General features: G+C 40.2%; 1 pseudogene; it reads left to right on the forward strand.

Annotated features, from left to right (window-relative positions):
• Positions 1-16,417, forward strand: part of LOC124803181 — a 343,599-nt pseudogene that overhangs the window by 141,868 nt on the left and 185,314 nt on the right.

The raw sequence follows: 16,417 nt of genomic DNA on the forward strand, positions 1-16,417 counted from the left end.
GTTTATCATAATTGTAATAACTTATAAGCTACATAAACAGTTATTAAGACTAATTCATTGTGTATGTAACACGTTCATACTGTTGTATTGGGAAACAAATGTCATAAGTAGGATTACAAACTGTAACAATAGAAATTTCAGATATATGATGTCTAGACGCCAAATACTTTATGAAATAACTGTATATAACCGTCAGTCTCATGTATGTCTGTGTAAATGGAAGGCAAATGTGATATCTTCTGTTTTTTGACTGTAGATTACAGATTTTTCACAAACTGGTAACAGCAACACTTACATTGAACTTCTCTAAAAAATTGGAAATGTCCATTGACATCTTCGCTCATATTGACCATAACTTTTACAGGAATAGTTTTCGAATCTCTGACACACTGTTCTTATATATGTTTCCAGAGCTTTCTCGGGATCACTCAAGTGTTTGTCGGGATGGTTCCGCTAACAAGACACTAGTCTTTTTTTCCTTAAATTCCTCCCAAATGAATGACTGTTTTCAATTCTTATGATCTCAACATTTGTTAGGCATTAAACTTTGACCATCTACATACACATATTTCATATTAGCTATGCAAAAACAAAGTATATGCAGAAGAGCATGCCAGTTGAAAGATAGCCTCAAGAAGGAAAGTCTTCTGTATTGTTAAAAAAATTAGTTTTAACCACTTTGAATATAGTATAATTCACTATTTAAAAATGTATCACCATCAGTAAACAGGAGATAGACCATTATGTGTATTACGGTAATTTAGACTTTAGGCACTTTTGGTACTGTTACCAGAATTAGCAGACAACCATGGACAGATTCAATTAATTCTTTTTGCTCTATTTTTCTGTAGTCTCTGCACTGTGAACATATCTCAACTTCAATATATTTGTCAACTGTTCTACAGTGACTCTAACACTAGTTCAGTAAATGTCTCTTTCTCAAAACCATGCTGAGTATATGTCATGATCATTTGTACTGCAGATCATTGAACTGCTTTAGAATTTATTTATTTTGTTTCATTTGTGCATGTAACACTGTTCCGTTCAAACACTAGTTTTTTCTGTTTGCATATATGGATATTGCACATACTGTTGATATAATTAATTGATATAATAGTCTCTTGGTTGGACTTGCCAGAGCGTCAAATTAAGTACAGATTGTTTAATATAGGATGTGGCACCATGAATTTGGAACCATAATTGCAAAACAATTCCAGTACCTCTCCAGGGTGTATACAACCCGGGACATCTGGGAGATCTGGGAAAAACCCAGGAATTTATTCATTCGGGAGAAAACCGGGAAAAACCCAGGAATTGTTTAGAATTCTGGGAATTTTTCATTGTTTTGGTTTTCAGTTAAATTTTTATGATTTTGGATTGGTAAGAACCAATGCTGTAACTAAGGATATTACTGTATCCCACTACTGCAGAATAATACTGCAGCAACAAAACATGAACGAGAGAAAAAAAACGAAAATAAAACTTTAGTTTCAAAGGAAATGTGCCGTATACAACAACAAAACACAGTGCTCATACTAGCGTCTGCCAACAGCACAGTGTGTCGAAGGCTTAGGAGGACTATGCAATGCTTCATAACAACAAATTGCCTCCGATGAGCATGATGTGACAACTGTTTAAATTAGAGTCGTTTAAGAGCCGGCCGGAGTGGCCATGCGGTTCTAGGCACTACAGTATGGAGCCGAGCGACCGCTACAGTCGCAGGTTCGAATCCTGCCTTGGGCATGGATGTGTGTGATGTCCTTAGGTTAGTTAGGTTTAATTAGTTCTAAGTTCTAGGCCACTGATGACCTCAGAAGTTAAGTCGCATAGTGCTCAGAGCCAGTCGTTTGAGCAGTTGCGGGCGGGCTCTTGCGCATGCGCAGTTCAGTCGCGTATGCGTAGTACCTTCTCCCACTTCTGGTTACTGAGGTACCACTACCTAATATTGCCCCAGTTCGGGAATATAGTAAATCTGGGGCTGATGCACAGAGCAGTCAGAGTTGTGGTGGGGAGGTGGGTCGTCTCCACGTGACCCGTCTTTCGTTCAGTGATTTTGTTGTTTCGTCTTCGTTTATTGCTCTCACGTTAAATGATGATGAAATGGATTTTTGTCGCCGGGAGCTATCAAATGAATTAAAATACGTTCGCTTAGTAACGGAAGGCGTTGGCTTAGTAACTGAAGGCAAAAATATGTTATTACTTTGAGATTTTATTTCCAGTTTTCTGACAGTCAAGCATTAATCGCCTTGCTGAATAGTGAAGTTATTTTTGTCCGTTTGCTAAAGAGATTTGGCTTTTATTAATCTTTTCTGCTGAGGCAGTCAATTTATTTGAAACAAAGAGTTTAATTTCACACTCCTGGTTGGTTTCAACTGTTCGCTGCATTTCAAGTGCATGTATGGCATTATACCATAATGAAGAACCAAACTTGAGATAATACAGCACTGGTACTCCAAGAAAATTTACATCCGAATATGGACATACGAATGTGCACTTTAAGCCGAATTATTCATTTTAGTGTGGTTCACAAAATTCCGATGCTCTTGAAGTATCCTCTGTTGTCTTGTTTCTTTTATGACATAATATAAGATCTTTTAATATTTACCCGTATGAACATATGGGCTTCCTGCGTCATCGTAGCTGCGCAAGTGTGGTGACGCCTGTTATCTGGCGCTCTCTTGCAACTGCTGAAACGAACCAATGTCTAACAGGTCACGGGAAAATATTGCAGATGGTGGTTTGAAAAGCTTTACATTCAAAGCAAATTTCCTTTTGCTCAAGATGAACTGTGTGCGAGAATGTACGATGAATTTCTTAAATCACAAAGCGTTTGACTCTCATTTTAAAATCAACTCTTTGAGGACGACCATTTAGAAGAATTTCGAGACCATATCAGTCATTTATGTCGTTATTAAGAATTTTATTGGCACATTTGTGTGATGTATCTTAATTCAAACAATGAACTTTTCTTATTTATGTGTTCCCGCTACTTAAGAGTGATCTTGCCATTGACTGACTACATCACGTGTCCTATGCTGTCATCAGCGGGCGAGGTCAAGTGACGTAAGCTATAACTGGCTTACAAAAGTGCATCGCAATCTCGATTTCAATGCTTCGGAAAGTGACATGCGGTATTTGGTGAAATTCAAATTTATACCTTCGTAATACGAAAATAATACCTCCTCCCGGGAGTTTCGTTTTCTGAAGTGCCTGAAAATTCTACATTGGTATGTAAAACCATAAAAATTCAAAGGATTGATGTGTTTTACAGTGCCAAGGAAGAGTGTACTGTCACTTAACACGGAAAAAGTGTATTTCCACCCGGGAGAACGTGTATTTTTTACCGGGAAATCCGGGAAAAAGGCGGGAATTTTTTTTTCTTTGTCCACGTATACACCCTGCTCTCCTACATTTTTCCTGTTGTGACTTGAGTGCTGAACATGGAGATTTTGATAATGTTTAGTCTATATTTGGTTTCATTGAGCATCAAAATTTCTGTCATTGTGCACTGAAGTTTTTTTTCCACTGTAATTTGGCACTTCTAGCAGGGGCTGTTGGCAAAAGGAATCAGTAGAAATCGTGTAACTGTGGACCAATAAGCTTTCAAACTTCAACAGCAAGCAACATTTGTGTAGTAGTATTGTGTTGGCTATTGTTGAATGCCTTTTTCTTTTGCTGATAAATAATTTGTGGCAATGGGTTTCATTGTTGAACGTATCACAATATAACACTGAAAATTATTATTGATAATATAATGTAAATGGATGGATCAAAATCTATTCACCAAGTGGTGGCGGGTGAAAACACACACAAAAAGGGTTTAACTTTTACAAGATTTCAGAGGCAGTGGCTCCTTCTTTTGGCAGAAGAGTTGAAGTGGATGGAAGGTGGATGAAAGGAAAGGACTGTAGATGTTTTGGGAAAGGGATACAGTTCAGAAAACTCACCCAGAACCCGTGGTCAGGGGAAACTTGGCGGATGGGATGGGGATGCACCAGATGGGATTTGAAAGCCTCAGAGGTTAAAGGTGGAAGACAGGGTAATATGCAAGACAGAGATTACCACTAAAACATCATGCATGAGTTAATAAGAGTGAAAAGCTAAGTGCATTATATGTAACAGAAGTGGGAGGGGGGACAGTGAAAAATAGACATGTCAGAAAATGAAAGGTGTAGAAAAATAAAATGGAGTGAAAAAAGGAGTAGTTACTATGAAGAAATGCTGAAGCAGAAGGAATTAATGTAAATTAAGGCCAGATGGATGATGAGAACTGAGGACGTGTTGTAGTGCTAGTTCCCACCTGCTGAGTTCTGAGAAACTGGTGTCTGGGGGAAGAATCCAGATGGTGCATGTGGTGAAACAGACACCAATGTCATGACTGTCATGTGGTGCAGCATGTTCTGCAACACAATATTGTGTGTCGGGTGTACGAGGGCAGATCAACAAGTAAGGTGACATTTCAAATTGCATGGGCAATGTACATTCGATTATCAAACTTTTTTATTGTTACATTGGCACACATGTCCCAAACATATGTTTACAGTTTCAAGTGTACAGCATACTTTGTTTTTGACAGATAGAAGGGTTAGACGTGTTTTAGGGTGCTGGACGATTTTTGATTATTATTAGAAAGTAGAGCAAAGATGTGCATCATATTTTGTGTGAAAAATGGAATCAAGTTCCCTAAAACACTTGAAATGTTGACAGTCACATACGGTGAGTCTGCTCTAAGTAAAAGAAAATGTTTACAAATGGTACAATCTCTTTCAAGATGACTAAGAAAATGCCAATGATGAACCTTGCTCTGGACGTCGCAGCATATCAACAACAGATAATAACATCGAAGCACTGAAGAAAAGTGTTTTGGAAAATCGTCGAATTACTGTAAGAGAAGTTGCTGAGGATGTTGGCATATCAGTTGGCTCGTGTCAACGCAATTTTTTTTATGTTGTGCATATGAGACATGTGTCAGCTAAGTTTGTTTCAAAACTTCTCAGTTCTGATCAGAAGAACTGTTGCATGAGCACCACTCAGGAGCTCTTGAATGACGTCAGTGATGATCCTGATTTGCTCAAAAGGGTCATAGCTGGTGACGAAACATGGGTTTACGGTTATGACATCGAAACCAAAGCCCAGTCTTCCCAATGGAAGCTTCCCGGAGAGTCAAGACCGAAAAAAGCACACCAAGATCGATCAAATGTGTCAAAGTTTAGCTCATTGTTTTTTTGAATTACCATGGCGTAGTGCATCATGAATTTTTGCCTCAAGGTCATACGGTCAGTAAGGAGTATTACCTTGACGTTTTGCGCCGTCTGCAAGAAGCAATATGCAAAAAACATCCAGATTTGTGGAAAAATAATTCATGGCTTTCGCCTCACAACAATGCACCTGCTCATTCATTGTTGTTTGTGAGACATGTTTGGGACAAAAGCAACACGACAATGATGCCTCAGCCATGATATTGGCCCACTGCAACTTTTTCCTGTTCCCAAAACTGAAGAGACCTATGAAAGGAGGTAGATTTTCAATGATGAGGAAATAAAAGCTGCATCGCTGGAAGTACTCAGGGCTGTAGCAAAAAAGTGCTTATGAGAAGTGCTTCGAGGATTGGAAGAAGCAATGGTACAAGTGTATTTTATCTGAGACGGGTTACTTTGAAGGGGATAACATGAACATTGATGAATAAATAAATATTTTTTCATAAAAATATAAAGTCATCATACTTTTTGAATGCACCTCATACACACCCTCTGCCTATGCCCATTCATCCAGACTGATAACTGGGTGGCAGTCATGTCGATGTAAAAGGCCGAACAGTGGTTACATAACAGCTGGTATATGACGTGTCATTTCACAGGTGGCTTTCCCTCTGATAGTATATGTTTTGCCAGTTACAGGGCTGGAATAGGTGGTGGTAGAAGGGTGCATAGGGCAAATCTTACAGTGGGGATGGTCACAAGGGTAGGAGCTGTAGGGTTGGGAGGTGGGTGCAGAAGGAGCTTAGGATTTGACATGGCTATTGCAGAGATCGAGAGGGTGATGAAGAACTATTCTTGATGTGGTTGGCAAAATATCAAACAGAATGGATCTCATTTCAGGGCATTATTTTAAGAAGTCTTGGTCTTGAATGTATTAATCAACTACTTTGACAAGGCCATGACTTTCTAAAATCATGCCCTGAGATAAGATCCATTCTGTCTGAGATTTTGCCCACCACACCTAGAATTACTTTCCGTAGCCCTCCCAATCTCTGCAATGTCCTTGTCGGAGCCTATGCTCCTCCTGCACTCATCTCCCTACCCTACGGCTCCTACCCCTGTGGCTGTCCCCAATGCAAGACTTGCCCTATGCACCCTCCTACCATCACCTATTCCAGCCCTGTAACTAGCAAAATATATGCTATCAAAGGGAGAGCTACCTGTGAAACAACACTTGTCATATACCAGCTGTTATGTAAACACTGTTCAGCCTTGTACATCAGCATGACTACTACCCAGTTATCAGTCAGGATGAATGGGCGTAGGCAGAGGGTGTATATAGGCAACACACAAAATCCTGTTGCAATGCATGCTCTACAACATGACCTCGGTGCTGTTTCACCACATGTGCCATCTGGATTCTTCCCCCAGACACCAGTTTCTCAGAACTCTGCAGGTGGAAACTAGCACTACAACATGTCCTTGGTTCTTGCCACCCATCTGCCCTTAATTTATGTTAACCCCTTTTGTCTCAGTATTCCTTCACTGTAACTACTCCTTTCTTCACTCCATTTTTGTTTTCTACATCTTTCATTTCCTGACTTATCTATTTTTCACCATCTCCCCTCCCACCTCTACTACATACAGTGCATATAGCTTTTCACTCTTATTAACTCATGCGCGATGTTTATGGTAAGTCTTCCCTGAGCCAGGGTTCTGGGTGAGTTCTAAACTATACCCCTTTCCCTAAATCTCTCCAGTCGTTTTCCTTCACCCCTCTTCCTTCCCCTTCAACTCTTCTGCTAGTAGAAGGAGCCATTTGCTCCAAAAGTGTGTAGAAGTTAAATCGTTCTGTGTGTGTGTCACCTGCCAACGATTGGTGATTATATTTATCTATCCATTTACATTATATCATAGTATAAGGCATTATTAGTTTCAATTTCACTTAAACAGAACATTGAATTCTCTAATTTATGAGAAGCATAAAACAGGTGTGTGCTGCCTGCATTGTGAGAGTATGGATGCACTTGTTCTCTGCACACCACTACTAATCCATGGAAGTCTATGAGTGGGATATATTTGCCTTCTTGCTTCTGCTCTTAACAGATCCTCATTAAAAGTGCCAAGCTACACTGGACAAACTGTATAAATTTTGCAGTGAACTGAAAATGGAGATAAAAATCAAATCATTAATTATAAGCAACGTTTTATTCAGAAACAAGTCTAATTGATTTTTGTAAGCCAGTAATTGAAAGTAGGCTATAATTTTTTTCTGTTTTAACTGCAGGGACTTACTACAACCTGATGTTTTTCACAATGAGTCAGAGTGAGCAGAAGAGAAAATACGCAGCCTACCTTAGGTCATTGATTCGGCCACGAGATTTCAGTAGCTCTGCTTACGATCTAAGGAAGGACACATAGTGTCACAACACGTTAACTAATTCATTCATAAACATAAATGTACATATAATGAAATAAACAAATATGTGGGTTTAACTACTATTTATCAGTGGATATCAGTTGTTTCAGGGTGGACTCTTAAAATTTTCAGGGAGTTCAGAGTTAGTTTAATGTCCCTAACCATCCTTTCTCAAAAATCAGCTTAGGAACTGTAACCATCACATGAGCTTCACTGCATCCTACATTGGAAAGTTCAGCACTAATGTGATCCAAATTGTTTAAACTTTCAAGAAATATGTCATCTCCTAAGCTGTTGATGTGGAAATCACTGTGATGACATTTTCTATTTGCACATGAACAGTGAAGATACCTCTTGATAGTTATAGGAATAATATCTTTCTTGCAATACGTTGTCCAGTCACACTAATGTGATCACCTTTCAAAATCCTGAATGACAGTCTTTTGCATTGTGGATTACTGTGAGACAGAACAGAGTCAATGACATTCTGGAGGTACCCACAGCCATGCTGACTCCATGCCGTGGCCAGCTGTGTTAGGTTTCTCAATTGAGGATCTGTGGTGTGGACAGCCTGATTGAGGTGGTCCCACAGATTGGGTTTGAATCCAAAGAGTTTGTTGGCCACGGGAGTATGGTAAATGCATCATAGTGCTCTTCAAATCATGGTAAATTCATCATGGTGCTCTTCGAATCACGCACATACACTACACTGTGAGCTGTGTGATACATTGCATTGTCATGGTGGTAGATGCTGTCATGTCAAGAAAAAACACACTGCATTTAGGGATGAACATGATCCCCAAAGATAGATGCATACCTCTGTTGATCCAGTGTGTTCCAGGATGATGAGATTACCGGATGTCATGAAAACATTCCCTGCATCATAACACCTCCTCCTCCAGCCTCGATCCTTTGGAGAATTGTTGCAGGTTGTTTGCCATCTGTCCAGTGGAGCATAAAACGTGATTCATCTCAAAAGACCACCTGTTGCCACTCAGTGGATATCCAGTTGCAGTATTGGCATGCAAATCCAAACCTTCGCCACCAGTGGACAGTAGTTAGCATGTGTGCACGAGTCAGGTGTCTTCTGCAGAAGGTCATACACAACAATGTTCTTTGAATGGTCATTGAGGAGATACTGTTGGTAGTCCTTGGTTCACCTGGCCAGTCAGTTACTCAACAGTTGCAAATCTATTGGCCTGTACACATCTATGCTGCTGTTGTTCAACCCTGTCATCTATGGCACATGGTGCACCCCAGTTGCCTTGGCATGTATTTTGGATAGCACTGTTTTGCCATACACTGTATACTGTAGGCATTTTGGAAAAGATTCCACATTTGGTCCAAAAGCCAATGCTCTACCTGAACATAAGATAAATTACTCCATTTCCACATTATGATAACAACTGCACTGTTTCCTGCATCCCTTTGACACGCTTTATCTGTATACACCCTCCACTGGTAGTGTTGCCACATCCCATCTGCCAGTGGTTATTGCACATTGATGTCAAACCTAGGCGATAGTAATAGTAATGTGACTGGACCACATAGAACCATAATCTCTAATAATCATAAACATAGAGAGTGAGATGTCAGACAAACTCCTGTACTAAGTTACTTTCAAGAATCTTTGATGTATGTTGTGAATCAGATTGAGCTTCTGTAGAGATGTTTTCTTAATTATGTTTCCCAGTTTCAGAACTCTTGTCTCTCTTATTTCGCTCCAGATGTCTAGTTGATGTATTTATTTAGCTTAAGTAAACATTCACATTTGTGTTCAAAGTTTCCACCAGAAAAAATGACACTTTTACAGGCATGTAAATACAGTGTACCATTTGCATCCCGACAAAGTCTATTTTTGGTAGATGATTATTGCAGTTCAGAGACTTAATGATGCTGAAATGACATCCTGATTGAATTTTACTCTGAGGACATAGCTGAACCCTCTTTAATGCCAATATACAAATATTCCCTAAGCACTTTCAATAATTATTTGTATGAATTGAAAAGTTTTTTTTTTTTTTTTCCCTCAGAAGCAAAGATGTTACTCTCATTGGTGAGAATATTCCTCCATTTAACCAGTGTGTTGTGAGCGTCTGGGTTTTTGTACAAAGCCATTAAATTATTCATGTCCCTTGTGAATGATTCCGTTTGAAGCATTAATGACTTGAATTTTATCTTGGAGGTCTCACATCTTTTCTTCGTTGTTCATCCTGCAGTTATTTGATTTGGTAACTAGTTGTTAGATAACAAACACAGACATGTAGAAATTGATGTACTATCTTCTCACATTTATTGAAACAAGTAATATTGCCATGATCAGCTTGTATTCAACAGCTTAGACAATTCTTACATTGCATAACAACATATCATGTACACTGCAATTCTTTTGGTAGAGTGGTTACCTATAAACTGTACACTTTCTCTATCGAGTTCTGGCTTACAAATAACAAGTTTGTTACATAGCAAACTTGACACTTTTACTGATGGACATAGTTACTGTACTGAGTCACATTGATAATTACTTTCTGACAGCTTGGGATGGACCAACACACTTACCCACAGAAGCTGACTGTATGATGTTAACAAGATAAATGATGATATCTGACAGACTGATGGCAACACAGAGGTGTTTTCAGTTTAGTGACTTACCACAGACTGCTTACATGGTGTTAGCTAAATTATGAATATCCGCTAACTGTATGATGTTTATTCATACTCTGGTAGCTAAACAGGAATTGACTCAGTCATTGTTTACGTCCCTACTTATAAATACACATAATAATAAAAATCATAATTTGTTATTAGATAAAATAAGCAAGACTCAGCCATTCACTTATAGTGGATCAATGCATGGAGCACAGTGACACTTGACAGAAAACAGCATTCACACGAGCTTTCTATCACTAGCTGTTTTCCCAGCAGTAGTACGGACACACACACACACACAACCACACAGACACCCAGATGCACACTGGTGGTCATGGCAATACTAATTATTGATCCTCAGTTACTGAAAGCAGTTGCCTAAGCTGATGGAGTTGGGATGGGGAATGAGGCAATGAGGGAGTAGCAGGAAAGAGGCAGGCCGTTGGACAGATGACTTTGAGGCTTCACAACAAGACAGAAAAGGTACAGAGGGTACAACAATCGAAGTAGGAAGAAGAAGAGGGAGGGAACTGAGGGAAAATAGTGCATCACTGCATGATCTAGATGCAGAAGAAGTGATACGGACAGAAGAGAGCAGCTAAATGCAAGGTAAGGCAGTGGGAACAGGTTAGTGGAGGGGGATCGCAAGAGTGCAGGATGTGTCGGACAGACAAGTGCCCATCTGTATAGTTCAGAGAAACTTGTGCTGGAAGGGAATACTAAATGACCCACATTGTGAAGCAGCTGTTGAATTCATTCGTGTTGTCAGAAGTTTGCAGTTTGCACAGTTTGGTGGTCCTGTGAAGAGACAGTTGGCTACTTGTCATGCCCACATAGGATGCTGTAGAGTAATTGCATCATTGTTGTTGTTGTTGTTGTGGTCTTCAGTCCTGAGACTGGTTTGATGCAGCTCTCCATGCTACTCTATCCTGTGCAAGCTTCTTCATCTCCCAGTACCTACTGCAACCTACATCCTTCTGAATCTGCTTAGTGTATTCATCTCTTGGTCTCCCTCTACGATTTTTACCCTCCACGCTGCCCTCCAATACTAAATTGGTGATCCCTTGATGCCTCAGAACATGTCCTACCAACCGATCGCTTCTTCTAGTCAAATTTTGCCACAAACTTCTCTTCTCCCCAATCCTATTCAATACCTCCTCATTAGTTATGTGACCTACCCATCTAATCATCAGCATTCTTCTGTAGCACCACATTTCGAAAGCTTCTATTCTCTTCTTGTCTAAACTATTTATCGTCCATGTTTCACTTCCATACATGGCTACACTCCATACAAATACTTTCAGAAACGACTTCCTGACACTTAAATCTATACTCTCTGTTAACAAATTTCTCTTCTTCAGAAACACTTTCCTTGCCATTGCCAGTCTACATTTTATATCCTCTCTACTTCGACCATCATCAGTTATTTTGCTTCCCAAATAGCAAAACTCCTTTACTACTTTAAGTGCCTCATTTCCTAATCTAATTCCCTCAGCATCACCCGACTTAATTTGACTACATTCCCTTATCCTCGTTTTGCTTTTGTTGGTGTTCATCTTATATCCTCCCTTCAAGACACTGTCCATTCCGTTCAACTGCTCTTCCAAGTCCTTTGCTGTCTCTGACAGAATTACAATGTCATCGGCAAACCTCAAAGTTTTTATTTCTTCTCCATGGATTTTAATTCCTCCTCTGAATTTTTCTTTTGTTTCCTTCACTGCTTGCTCAATATACAGATTGAATAACATCGGGGAGGCTACAACCCTGTCTCACTCCCTTCCCAATCACTGCTTCCCTTTCATGTCCCTCGACTCTTATAACTGCCATCTGGTTTCTGTACAAATTGTAATTAGCCTTTTGCTCCCTGTATTTTACCCCTGCCACCTTCAGAATTTGAAAGAGAGTATTCCAGTCAACATTGTCAAAAGATTTCTCTAAGTCTACAAATGCAAGAAACATAGGTTTGCCTTTCCTTAAGCTAGCTTCTAAGATAAGTCGTAGGGTCAGTATTGCCTCACGTGTTCCAATATTTTTATGGAATCCAATCTGATCTTCCCCAAGGTCAGCTTCCACTAGTTTGTCCATTCGTCTGTAAAGAATTCGTGTTAGTATTTTGCAGCAGTGACTTATTAAACTGATAGTTCGGTAATTTTCACATCTGTCAACACCTGCTTTCATGGGATTGGAATTATTACATTCTTCTTGAAGTCTGAAGGTATTTCACCTGTCTCATACATCTTGCTCACGAGATGGTAGAGTTTTGTCAGGACTGGCTCTCCCAAGGCTGTCAGTAGTTCTAAGGGAATGTTGTCTATTCCCGGGCCTTCTTTCGACTCAGGTCTTTCAGTGCTCTGTCAAACTCTTCACGCAGTATCATATCTCCCATTTCATCTTCATTTTCATCCTCTTCCATTTCCATAATATTGTCCTCAAGTACATCGCCCTTGTATAGACCCTCTATATACTCCTTCCACCTTTCTGCTTTCCCTTCTTTGCTTAGAACTTGGTTTCCATCTGAGCTCTTGATATTCATGCAAGTGGTTCTCTTTTCTCCAAAGGTCTCTTTAATTTAACTGTAGGCAGTACCTATCTTACCCCCAGTGAGATCAGCCTCTACATCCTTACATTTGTCCTCTGCCATCCCTTCTTACCCATTTTGCACGTCCTGTCGATCTCATTTTTGAGACGTTTGTATTCCTTTTTGCCTGCTTCATTTACTGCATTTTTATATTTTTTCCTTTCATCAATTAAATTCAATATTTCTTCTGTAACCCAAGGATTTCTACTAGCCCTCATCTTTTTACCTACTTGATCCTCTGCTGCCTTCACTACTTCATCCCTCAAAGCTACCCATTCTTCTTTTACTGTATTTCTTTCCCTCATTCCTGTCAATTGTTCCCTTATGCTCTCCCTGAAACTCTGTACAACCTCTGGTTTAGTCAGTTTATCCAGGTCCCATCTCCTTAAATTCCCACCTTTTTGCAGTTTCTTCAGTTTTAATCTACAGTTCATAACTAATAGATTGTGGTCAGAGTCCACATCTGCCCCTGGAAATGTCTTACAATTTAAAACCTGGTTGCTAAATCTCTGTCTTACCATTATACAATCTATGTGAAACCTGTCAGTATCTCCAGGCTTCTTCCATGTATACAACCTTCTTTTATGATTCTTGAACCAAGTGTTAGCTGTTATTAAGTTGTGCTCTGTGCAAAATTCTACCAGGCAGCTTCCTCTTTCATTTCTTACCCCCAATCCATAATCACCTACTACGTTTCCTACTCTCCCTTGTCCTACTACCAAATTCCAGTCACCCATGACTATTAAATTTTCGCCTCCCTTCACTATCTGAATAATTTCTTTTATTTCATCATACATTTCTTCATATTCTTCGTCATCGGCAGAGCTAGTTGGCATATAAACTTGTGCTACTGTAGTAGCCGTGGGCTTTGTGTCTATCTTGGCCACAATAATGCGTTCACTATGCTGTTTGTAGTAGCTTACCCGCACTCCTATTTTTTTATTCGTTATTAAACCAACTCCTGCATTACCCCTATTTGATTTTGTATTTATAACCCTGTATTCACCTGACCAAAAGTCTTGTTCCTCCCGCCACCGAACTTCACTAATTCCCACTATATCTAACTTTAACCTATCCATTTCCCTTTTTAAATTTTCTAACCTACCTGCCCGATTAAGGGGTCTGACATTCCACGCTCTGATCCATAGAACGCCAATTTTCTTTCTCCTGATAACGATGTCCTCTTGAGTAGTCCCCACCTGGAGATCCAAATGGGGGACTATTTTACCTCCAGAATATTTTACCCAAGAGGACGCCATCATCATTTATCCATACAGTAAAGCTGCATGCCCTTGGGAAAAATTACGGCTGTAGATTCCCCATGCTTTCAACCGTTCGCAGTACCAGCACAGCAAGGCCATTTTGGTTAGTGTTACAAGGCCAGATCAGTCAGTCATCCAGACTGTTGCCCCTGCAACTACCGAAAAGGCTGCTGCCCCTCTTCAGGAACCACACGTTTGTCTGGCCTCTCAGAAAATACCCCTCCTTTGTGGTTGCACCTATGATACGGCTATCTGTATCGCTGAGACACGCAAGCCTCCCCACCAACGGCAAGGTCCATGGTTCATGCAGCATAGCTGACACATAACATGGCTGCTTTCAGGCATGCCCCCTCCTGTTTTTGGGTAGGAAATGGGTGTGACTGGACTGCAGTAGGACGTGTTTAGATGGATGTATGGGACAGGTCTTACTCCTGGACTGACCACAAAGGAACGACCATGGGATGCAGGATAAGGATTAGTATTCCTATAGGGATGGATAGGAGTATTCTGTGAGTTGGGTGGGCTATGGAACACTAAACACTAGTTTGGGGATTGTGAGTAGGATTTTTGGTAGGATGTCCCCAGGCCCGTATTTAGATAATGTTACACCCATGGGCCCTCTAACTTTTTTCGCCACAACAACAAACTTAGTCCGTTTTGAAAAACATTTAGCAACAAAATTATAAACATGCTATTAAAAATAAGTGTATTACTTAAAGAAGAAATCTACAAAAGAGGATAATATTGTATGGAATTATAGCAGTTGATTATTATATCAACAAAGAATGACAACAGTTCAATGGCTTTCTTCTTGCCTTGTTATCAGCAACCACATTTATCACATTTTCAGAGTCCAATTTCACAGTTAGATCATTTTCTATTGCTAATACAGACAAGTTATTCAAACAATCTTGAATCTGAGAAGCATGTAAGTGGTTCTTAACCCTTCCAAGAACTGAGAAGGATCGTTCAGCTGAGCAGTTCGTTGCTGGTCTGGTCAAATAAATTCGCTGAGTGATACTGATTGACACATTCTGTTCCAAAAGAATCCTCTATATCCCCTGAGTAAATATGCTGCAGCTATTTTGCAGCATTATAGACTTCATCAGGGTCCATGTCCATCAAACTGGATAAGAAAGAGAACTTTCCAGAAAACTCTTTGTGGACACCAAGATGATTATTGAGCTCTCCAGATAGTCTGTTCAATGTAATTAAATAATTGGTCTTCAGTATTTCACCTTCAGATTTGCAATCCACTGTATCATTTTCTGACTCATAAAAGAACTTCTTTCATTTCTACACACGTTTTTCTTGAGATGCACTCATTTTGATTCCTTTGCAAACTCGAACGCTTTTTGTGTGTTTCGTAGTTGGGCCACCTGTAGCACTGCTTTACACCTATGCTAGGCACATGCATGATGATCTCTTTGGGGCACAGTTTTAAATGCTTTGATACCATCAGAAGAATATCTTCTTATATCTTCTTATCAGTGGGAGACAGTGTCGGCCGTCCATTGGCCACAAATTGAAAAGCGAATGGCCAGTCAGAAACCATGGTAACTGGGGAAAAGGTGCACTCGAACACATTAGCACGGTCGAAATGGCTTCGACCTAACTCAAATTAACCTAATAATAACTTCTATGGGTTTTTTTCTGCACACATAAATTTGTATGCTCAAACTTTTGCCGCCTGTAAGATTTTGCCACCCCTAAGAACTTGCCGCCCATGCCCATGTGGCCCATTTGTAAATACGGGGCTGGATGTCCCTCTGGTAACATTATTGGTATATTTTGCCAACTCCTGCTGTCACTGCAAATGTGGGCTCCTTGGGGGGGGGGGGGGGGGCCACAAGGGGGGTTCGACAACTACTGCTGTCATTGTAAATGTGGGTTGTCTAGGGGAGGGGGGGATAGAGGGGAGACCTGTAAGGAAGAGAAAGTACTGACACGTCTGCATGGGTCAGAAAGGCCTCGTCTTGGGCCACACTGAACCTGAAAGGACCTTCTTTCCTTTTCTCTTTCTTTGCAGTGGAAACATTTCTTAGCTACGCACTCCACTGATAACAGCCAACCTAAACTCCATATAGAACCTTGTTTACAGCGTTTCTGACCTCCATCCAACAGTGATCCTTATTCCTTTCCACCAAGTCATCCCCTGGCATCTTTCTTTCTTTCTTTCTTAACCTGTAACCTGAAAAACAATCCATGCCTTATCATCCTTCCTTCAGACAAATGCGCCACCACTTTGGCCATGAATCATAGTATCATAGTATCTCTGCGACTGAGGGCCTCCACCAATTTACCAACACCT

Source organism: Schistocerca piceifrons, chromosome 6, assembly GCF_021461385.2.
Source record: "Schistocerca piceifrons isolate TAMUIC-IGC-003096 chromosome 6, iqSchPice1.1, whole genome shotgun sequence".
Classification (NCBI taxonomy): Eukaryota; Metazoa; Arthropoda; class Insecta; order Orthoptera; family Acrididae; genus Schistocerca; species Schistocerca piceifrons.